We start from the raw sequence: 10,521 nt of genomic DNA, 5'->3' as shown, positions 1-10,521 counted from the left end.
TATGTCCATCAAATCACCGATCAAGAGGAAATTGCATAGGAACCCTGGTTCCAAGCAATCCTAAATTTCAAGCTCAACGGTACCTATCCACCGGATATGGACAAGAGGGGACAACGTGCTATACGCCTACTAGCTTCCCAATACGTTCTCATGCAAGGAGAGTTATACAAAAGAACACCTCTTGGTGTAATTCTACGTTGCCTTGATCATTCACAGGCACGAAAAGTGATGGAAGAAGTACACGATGGAGAATGCGGTCCTCACATAAGTGCCGGATGAGAACCCATGGTGCGGTATGGTTCGCACCAGCTTCTTGAAACGAACCCATGCTTCATGAAAGTTCTCATCTGGCCCTTGTTTAAAGCTCGTGATCTGAGCTCTAATGGCGTTAGTCTTCGAGGCAGAGAAGTACTCTTTGTAAAATGCCAGGGCTAAGGAATTCCAGTCGGTGATCCCATGAGCGGCTCGGTCCAGATCTCTATACCATTCCCTTGCAGCATCATGGAGTGAGAATATAAACATGGTCTCCTTTATCTGGTCCTGGGTCACACCGGTCGGCGGGGGTATAGAGCAGCAGTAATCGATAAATATCTCCATATGCTTGGCTGCATCTTCATTTGCAGCTCCCCCGAACTGGTTCCTCTCAACTAGGTTGATATTGGAAGGCTTTGGTTCGAATTTCCTATCAGCTCCAGATAATTTGAATCCCTTGTAAAGATTTTTGGCTGTCGGCTCAGAATGGCTTGCTATAGTTGCTTCTTCAGCAATGACTGGAATTTCGGAGAAGTGATTGTCTCAATTGAAGAAATAGAAGCGGAGATGTGGGCGAATCTTCCTCGAATGCAGCGTTCTCGTAGTAGCTTGACAGAGTACTCGCTCTTCCTCCGTCGGTAATACCCTTGATGATCGTCTCAACTCGCGCAAGGATTTCTCAATCTCGGGATTGAACGGTACTAGTTCACCACCCCGTGACCTGCGCATAAGAAGAAAATACAAAAAGAATATAAGAAAAGTTTAAGGAACAGGTGTCCCTTAAACTAAGAAAGACTAAATAAAAACAACTAAAAATTAGAACAATTGCCTCCCCGGCAACGGCGCCAAAATTTGATACCCGTCGTTGTGAGTTCCAAAAATAAGATTTATAATTTCCTATTAAAACTAACCTAGGCTAGTGGTAACAGAGTCGAACCACAAGGAGGCGAATGTAATTTCTAATTGTCTAATTTAGTCTAAGGTAACGAAAGTGGGGGTTGAATTGATTTGGTCTATACTAATAGCAATAAAAGACAATAAACTAAATAAACGGATAAAACAGATAAAAGAAGGGGTACTAGGATGGTCGGTTCACTATAGTATCGGCGGCAGCAAACTAAGTCGGTCTAAATCAAACACATGAGGCGGGAAACAAGAGGTCCTCTCGGTCCACTCTTAACAGATAGCATCTTTCGATCTCGCTATAAGTCCCTAATATCACTAATACTGACTCTCGTCCTGAAAAGTGACTTATAATCTAAACTTTACCTATCTTTCGATCTCAGCATAGTTTAGTCATTTTAATTGGTGATCTAACAACTGTCCCTATCTCTCGATCTAATGGGTCAGTCATATCCTAAACATTCAACTAGTCGTGTGCACTCGATTCGTCGAATAAAGAATTAAAACAATTAAAACGAAAGTAAAATCCCACGAGGTCAGTCGATCGACCAAGTATGTCAGTCGATCGACTGACACGCGATTCAGTCCACACTATTCTACGCCGCCTACACTATAATTCCTCTACATCCTAGCACGAATAATTTAGCTACTCATACTAAGAATGATAACAACAATAAGATTCACCATTAAATCCACGGAATTCATGATTAAGACGATTGAGCCAATAGACAACATAAAACAATAATATCGGCTTTGGGAAACTAGCTAGCAATTTCTATACTATAAATGCGATAAAGATAAACTGAAATAGAACATAAAGAATACCGAAATTGCAGAGGAATGATTAAAAGCTCGAACGAAAATCCTTTGCAAAACAATATTTCCAAACCCTAATTATTGATAAACTAAACTGAATGTAAAACTAGGTAAATTTCTCCCTTCTAATCTCTGGAAACTAGGTTACTTACGTTATATAGCAAATATACGTAACACTTATTATTAAAACCTAAACACAATGGGCTTCAAGTTCCTCGATATTTTAATTCTCGTCTGAAGCAGCGATGTGGTCGATCAACTAAGCAGGGCGGTCGATCGACTGACTAGCAGTGTACAGTAGCTTCTGGAGCCCGTGAGTTGGTCGATCGACTGAAGGTAGTGGCCGATCGACTGCTCTAGCTGGTACTTGACTTCTATGATCTCGTGGATTTGTCTTTCGGGCCTTGTAATGCGCACCAAGCTCGTTCCTTAAGTGAATACTCCTCGTCAAAATGCAATGCAGGATACTCGGGGACGGATTTAGCTCGATTTCCGTTGAATTCTTCACATTTCTGCAATAATGTACAAGACACGGAAGTAGACGGAAACAGGGGAAATGGTAGCTTAAACTACACAAATGAGCTCTAAAATGCGTGTAAAATGAGGTATAAAACTTCATATAAAAGACACGCATCAAACTTCCCCAAACCAAACCCTTGCTTGTCCCTAAGCAAGAACTAGACTCGATCCTAAAACCTAATGGAACGAGTTCAATCTCAGAGCGAATTACAACATGTAAAGCCTAAACCATTTTAATGCATTAATCAACAATCAATTAGTAATGTGAATCATGCAAACGAGTTATGAAGTCGTTAGAAAATTGCTGAACTGTCAACTATAGAGACTTATCAAATTGGACTCTCACGGGTCGCTCATATCACACATAAGCACAGGTGAATATATAAGAGAATAGAAAGAATTCATTTTGTACAGACTCTCACCTAACTATGACCTATAAGAACATGCCTGCAATATAATATGAAAACAATCTAAACAACCGTACATATGCATTCCAACCAACAGAAGACCATGACACATGCCGAGGTATATATGTGGATATGTGAGGTATGGGTAAGAAGAGGCAAAACATTTATGGAAAAGTGGAGGCACAGGTGATCAAGCTAGTACCAAAACGGAACCATATGACAGCATCCAACTTCATGCTCAAAAATCAAACGAAACGGTGCTATAGCAAGCACAAATCTCACAGTCTCTAGGTATAAAAGTAATCAACTAACTCCCCATAGGATACTAATGCAACATGGGAGCAAAAATCGCCAAAAGATAAGGATTATGAACTTTGCGAATTGATTTCTTCTTTTCTTTCGAACCTCAGTCGATCGACCAGAATTGGTAGTCGATCGACTGCTATGAACAGTACAGAACTCTATTTTTTTTTCATTTTTTTTCTTTTTGTTTATTTTTCTTTCCTTTCAACTTCTTTCCTCCTTCATTTCATCTTCCCAACAAAATCTCAAATAAGAGCAAATGCTACCAAAACTAAGTAATAATCCCAAGAACATAGACTACTAGCTTGACAAAGGACAGGCTAAATATAGGATGTAGTAAATACGACAAAAAGGATATTTTTGGCAATGTGGAGTTCATGGGTAAAACGAATAAAGGGAAACCTCTATCACACGTGTCGACAGACCACAAACCGAATGCATACAGGTATTAAGCAGACTAAGTTCATATTTATGCACATTTATGTAACATGCCTCATAAGGAGTACTACTCACATCGTAGGTAAACTGGTCATAGATATCACCAGTTATAGGCTCTAAATCTTAGAAATATGATGTAGCTTGCCAAAATTCTAAGTCAAGTGTTGGACCATATAGATATATGATTAAGTTTTGATAATGACAAGTGTGTGCTTTATTTTATATACTCTTGCTTGTAATTGTTTGTTTAGTCTTTGTTAGATTAACTTAGGTTTACAAGCTTAGCAAGTAATGTTATAGCTCTCTTAGCTATAACATTGAAGATTTGTGAAGCGTCATTCAAGTCATGTTATAGCAGCTTGAGCTATAACATTAGAAGTTCTTAAGGCATCATAAGCAACTGTAACAAGTTTCAAGTATGATGATCATTCAAGCAAAAGGCTAGATCAAGTCTTTAACAAAGCTCAAGATGAAGAGCTTTTGGTCAAGATAAAGAGAAGATCCTTTACTGAAGATCTCCAGGAAGATTAGTTAGTATAGGTCTTCATCTAATGACGGTATCTTAAGATAAGAGTATTGGGAAGTAAAATTATAGCTATTTCACCTATAACTTTACTAACCAAACTTAAAGTTATAGCTGTGTCTACTATAACTTTAGGTAGCATTTTAAAGGTACGATTTTAATAGTTTTAAAATCATTTTTCAAAGGATAAAATTCTTTTAAACATATTTCGAAATCTTTTGTATATGGTAGAGTTGAATTATGGGTTATTATCATTGGTAACTTGCATGTTCCTATTGGTTAGTAAAACGACTTATGGGTCATCATGCTACCTAGGGTTTGCTAGTCAATCGAATCTAACCCTAATCCAAGGAGATAGGTTTTATCCAAGATTGGACACGGGCCTAGGGTTTCAGCCGTGAGCTGCAAACTGTTAGGGCGTGTGAGGTGGTTGTGTTTAAGTAATCTATATAATCAAATCTAGCTTATATTTATTTAAGATATTTCCCTTTCTTTATAATATATGATTTGATTTGTTTACTTATCCTAACATCTTAGAGATATAGTTTTACTTGTTAAATAAGATTTACTTTTATCTTATTTACTTAAACTATAATATCTTGGATTAAAATTAGGAAAGAGATAAAAATTTATCTCTTATAGCCTTGCCGCCTATCTCACGGCATCCTAGGGTTTCGTGCAAACCCTAGTACCCACTTCTACTATAAATACAATTGATCATTCTTCATTTATCCAAGCTTTTCGAAATACAACAAACTTTGCGAAACATATTCGAGTTTAATTCTTAATTGTCTTATTGTTTTGTTTTAGAAAATATTTACGAATAGTCGTGCTCTTCAAATTGCTTATCTTTCTTAAAGGTTACGTCATAAGATAATAGTACTTCATATTGTTTCTTACTCGTTCAATTGTGTGAACACTTAGAAGAACAATCAAGTGCTTTCTTAGTAACTTAAAATAGTCAAATTGAATATCTAGTGATATTCAAATCGAGTTATAGTTAGAGTTAACTATACGAGTTGGGTTGATAATTTTGTAATCCGGAGTAAGGTACTAAAATTATTAATTGAGAATAGTGGACGTAGGCTTCGACGTGTGAAGCTGAACCACTTCAAATATCGTGTGTCTTTGCATCTTTCGTTTCAGTCATTTCATAACGTTCATAATCAATTAATTAATTAGTTAAAGTTTAATCAATAAACTTTAAGTAATTAATTACCTTGATATAAAATAAAAAGTAGACATAATTTTTAAATACTCAATTCACCCCCCCCCCCCTCTCGAGTATTTCGGGTGTGATAGACTCTTCAATTGGTATCAGAGCCTCGTGCTCTTGATTGCCTAACCGCAAAGAGGCTAGATCCGTCTATCTCTTTATCTTTTTATTTTATTTTTATTCCATTTGCCTTACACGTGTGAAATGGATTCCAAGTATCTTAAGTGTCCCGTCTTTGATGGGAAGAATTATGGACTTTGGAAAAACATGATGACACACTACATAAAAGGACATGATTGGGAGTGATGGACGATTATAAAGAACGGACCACATAAAATTTTGGTCGCATCTTCAGAAGGCACTACCTATGAGAAAAAGGAAGAAGACTATGTTGAGGCTGATTACAAGAAGGATGAGAAAAATTCGAAAGCGATAAGCCTGTTACAAAACGGCATGACATCGACTGAATTCGATCGTTTTTCTTCTTGCACTTCGGCCAAGGAAATATGGGATGGTCTTGAGTTGGCCTATGAAGGAACATCGGCTGTAAGGAAATATCGCATTGATTTGCTGATTCAAAAATATGAACTCTTTAGAATGGAAAATAATGAATCACTTGATAGCATGTCAGCACGATTTTCTACTATAGTCAATGAGCTCAAAAATCTTGGTAAAACTTTTAACTCCGAGGATATTGCTAGAAAAGTACTTAGGAGTTTAACCAAGAAATGGCGTCCCAAGGTCACGGTTATGGAAGAAGTCAGAGATCTCACTTCTCTCCCTTATGCAGAACTCATTGGTGCTGTTATGGCTCATGAACTCGTCCTGGATGACGATGAGGCCGAGTCCAGTAATAAGAAGAGCATGGCTCTACAAGCTTCTGCTAAGGAAGAAGAAGATGTAGAAATAGAGGACAAAACGGTCTTGTTTGCTAAACGGTTCAACAAACGCATATTCAGAAATAAGCAAGCAAAATCGTTCAATAATAATAATAATAATAAGTTCTCTAATAAGAAAGTTTCAGAGTCAAAGAATACGTTTGCTAATAGAGGATGCTTCAAGTGTGGAGAATCTGGTCATATGATTAAGGATTGTCCTACATGGGAGAAAATTAAGGACAAAGCAAAACGTAACAAGACTAAAAGGGAATTCAAGCAAGTGATTATAGCATCTTGCTGGGGAGATCTAGACCCCGAGGACGACGAAGCATCACAAGAAGAAGAAGTTGCTAACCTATGCTTAAGCAACGTCAGTCTTGACCTCTTCTTAGACGATGATAAAGATAGTGTGGACTCCTACTGCTGCTTCCTAGGAGATTCCGATTCAGAAGAAGAAGAAGAGGTAAGCTATCTTGAACTTAAGAAGAGTGTCAAGAAACTTTCTAAGAATGCTTTAATAGAATATTTTGAACAATCTCTTGATAAGTGTCATGAACAAGAGATGGAATTGAAAGATTTGAAAGAACAAATTCTCGATATTGCTGAAGAGAATCAACTCCTTAAGGCAAAGGCCAAAAAGCTCAAATCTAAAGTTACAAATTAATATAGCTACAACTTGATTCGAAAAATGCTGAGAAAAAGGTTCTTGAGTCTAAAGTTATGGCTAATGAAGCTATAACCTCAGACCTAAAACTCAACATTAAGCATCTTCAGGCCAAAGTTACAGCCAGTGAAGCTATAACATTGGAATTGAGGAAAGTCAAAGAGCTTCTTGAGTCCAAGGCTACGGCTAGAGAGGCCGTAATCTCAGATCAAAATAAGGAGATTGAATCTCTAACTCAGCAATTAAAGGAATCTAAGACTGTTCTTTTAAATACTAAAAGAACGCATACCGAGATGGTACGAGTTCTTAATGATAGATTCCAGAACTTTCGTGACAATTATGAAGAGACTCATCCTCCCAAAGTCGTAGAGTCAGACCATTCCAAATGCAACAAAGAAATAGAGTCCCTAATGGAATTACTTTTGCATGCTAGAAAAGTTCATGAGAAATGGGAAGGTAGCACACGTGTTCTAAATTTCCTAACTGAGCAATCAGATAATAACATGAAAATGGGATTAGGACACGAGTGCTACGGTCGTAGAGATCACTCTAAATGCGAATCAACCCCTTCCGAACGAGACTTCAGAAGGAGAAAATATACAAATTTACCTGAATACTTGATTTGCAATTACTGTGGTCATACTGGACATATTCAAGAAAATTGTGTCAAATATGCTCAGGATTTAAGAAAAGGGATTAACTTTGTCAAAGCATCTGACACTATCTTCGAGGAAAGCGTCAATACCCCATCTGAACCAAGTACCAGTGAAAAACGCAACAATGATCATCGTTGGTTTTACGATATGAGCTTCGATTTCAAGAAAGCTACCAAATCAAAACAAACACCTGAGCCCTTCAAAACCAAAGCTCCCCCCAAACAACCTGAAAGACCACGACATAAGGAACCCATAACTCAACCCAAGACGGTTCCTAAACAAACCCATTCGCCTCCAAAACGTAAAGTCATAAAAAGGGTTTGGGTTAGAAAAGACCTAGTTTTTAGAGTGACTAACGTCAAAGGACCCAACTTAGCTTGGGTACCTAAAAATTGTATCTAATCATTTTGCAGGTTGTGGTGAAAGAAAACAATCTATGGTACCTTGACAGTGGATGCTCAAGGCACATGACTGGAGATATAAACTTATTTCTTTCACTTGAACCCTTCGATGGAGGTAAGGTCACATTTGGTAACAACAAGAAGGGTAAGATCATCGGTGTAAATAAAGTTGGAATATCATCTTCTCATGCAATTAGTGATGTTTATCTTGTTAGTGGTCGAATAATAATTGAAGGAACGAGTAGTGTTGTGCTTGAAGGACACCGTAGAAGGAAAGTCTATATGATTGACTTAAATAACATTCCTGCTAATTCATTCACATGCATGAAAGTAACGACAGATGATCCGTGCCTTTGGCACAAAAGATTTGCTCACATAAATTCAACAACCTTGAATAAGCTAAAGAAATGGGATCTGGTTGAAGGACTTCCATCAATCAAATTCGATCAAGAAACTCTATGTGATTCTTGTGCCCGTTGCAAGCACGTTAGATCTTCGTTCAAACCAAAGAGAATAGTAAGTACCAAAGAACCACTAGAACTCGTGCACATGGATCTTTGTGGCCCAATGAAGGTAAGAAGTAGAGGTGGATCCAGGTATGTCTTCGTTCTAGTTGATGACTATTCTAGATTTGTTTGGCCAATCTTTCTAAACTCAAAAGATGAGACTTTCGAGGAGTTTGCAGTTCTAATGAAACTTGCCCAAAATAAGTATAAATCAAAATTAATTTCCATTCGTCGATCATGGCACCGAATTTGATAATCAAGCTTTCATACAATATTGTAGGGAGAATGGTGTTGGGCATAACTTCTCAGCACCACGAACCCCACAGCAAAACGGTGTTGTGGAACGTATGAATAGAACATTGGAGGATATGGCACGCACGATGTTATTGTGTAGTGGCCTACCTCAGAATTTTTGGGCTGAAGCTATTAGTACTGCATGCTATGTTCATAATCGAGCTTTGATTATACCTATTCTCAAGAAGACTCCTTATGAGCTTCTTAGGGGACGTAAACCTAACATATCACATCTACGTTGCTTCGGGAGTAAATGTTTCGTCCATAATAATGGCAAAAATAGATTAAGCAAATTCGATCCCGTAGTGACGGCGGTATTTGTCGGTTATTCTAATCATAGTAAAGCATATAAGGTTTTTAATAAAAGAACCTTATGCATCGAAGAAAGTGTTCATGTTGTTTTTGATGAGAATAATATGTTTGACAAAGCTGAACAGGATGAAGAAGAAGATTTGAACGAACCTGATTTTCGATTATCCAGGGATGAACTTCCGGAATTGGATGAGGAAGATAAAGAAATTAAGGGCACAAATGATGAACAAGGAACCCCTTCGAATGATAAAGGAAAGAGTACTGAGAGTTTAGTTGATGATACTAAAACCTCTTCTCAATCCAAGCAATTGAAGGATAAAGTTATAACTGATGAAGCTATAACTTCAACTTCTAATCAACAAACTAAGTCCAAAGTTATAACTGATTCTGTTATAACCCCAGACTTGGATTCAGGGGGAACAAGGCTTGAACCCCAATCATTCGAAGAAGGCGAGACGAGTTCAGATGAAGATGTGCCTCGTATTTCTAAGAAATGGAAATATAAGGATTCCCATCCGATGGAAACCATCCTAGGAAGTTTGAATGAAGGCGTTCGAACTCGGAGAAGACTTAACAACTTTTGCTCTTTCTACTCTTTTCTGTCAACCATTGAGCCAACAAATATCAAAGAAGCACTTGCCGAACCAGATTGGATCGTTGCAATGCAAGAAGAGCTTCAACAGTTTGAACGAAACAAAGTGTGGCATTTGGTTCCAAGACCTAAAGATCGAACGGTCATCGGTACAAGATGGGTATTTAGAAACAAGCTAGACGATACAGGAGTTATTGTTCGAAACAAAGCTAGATTGGTTGTACAAGGGTATAATCAACAAGAAGGAATTGACTACGATGAGACCTTCGCTCCTGTAGCCAGACTCGAGGCTATTAGATTGTTAATAGCATATGCTGCTCATAAAGGAATAAAACTGTTTCAAATGGACGTTAAAACAGCTTTTCTTAAACGGCTATTTGAATGAGGAGGTTTTTGTTGAACAACCCCCAGGATTTCTCGATAGCAAGTTTCAAAACCACGTTTTCAAATTAGATAAAGCTTTGTATGGTTTGAAACAAGCTCCGAGATCGTGGTACGGACATTGTCAAAATATCTTCTAGAAAGTGGTTTTAAAAGAGGATCTGTCGACAAAACCCTATTCCTGAAAACTGAGGTTTCCGATTTATTAGTCGTACAAATTTACGTTGACGATATTATTTTTGGTTCAACTAATAATCGTCTATGCAAGTATTTTTCAAATTTAATGACCTCAGAATTCGAGATGAGCATGATGGGAGAACTCAAGTTCTTCCTTGGACTCCAAATCCAACAAATTCCTGAATGGATTATGATACACCAACAAAAATACATCAAGGAGCTAATCAAGAAATTCGGTATGGAAAATTCTAACTCTAAACCAACTCCTATGGGAACTGAGAAG

The 10,521-nt window shown here is 37.7% G+C and overlaps 1 non-coding gene across 1 annotated transcript; it reads left to right on the top strand.

The window, feature by feature from the left end:
* The first annotated feature begins 280 nt into the window (after positions 1 to 280).
* Positions 281 to 387, top strand: LOC141636801 (small nucleolar RNA R71). The gene has a single exon (XR_012541386.1). It is a non-coding gene; the product is annotated as a small nucleolar RNA R71 (small nucleolar RNA).
* Positions 388 to 10,521: the final 10,134 nt, after the last annotated feature.

The sequence above is a fragment of the Silene latifolia genome, chromosome Y (assembly GCF_048544455.1).
Source record: "Silene latifolia isolate original U9 population chromosome Y, ASM4854445v1, whole genome shotgun sequence".
Classification (NCBI taxonomy): Eukaryota; Viridiplantae; Streptophyta; class Magnoliopsida; order Caryophyllales; family Caryophyllaceae; genus Silene; species Silene latifolia.
Note: the sequence above shows the minus strand (reverse complement) of the source record. Positions and strands in the feature narration are given on the sequence as shown.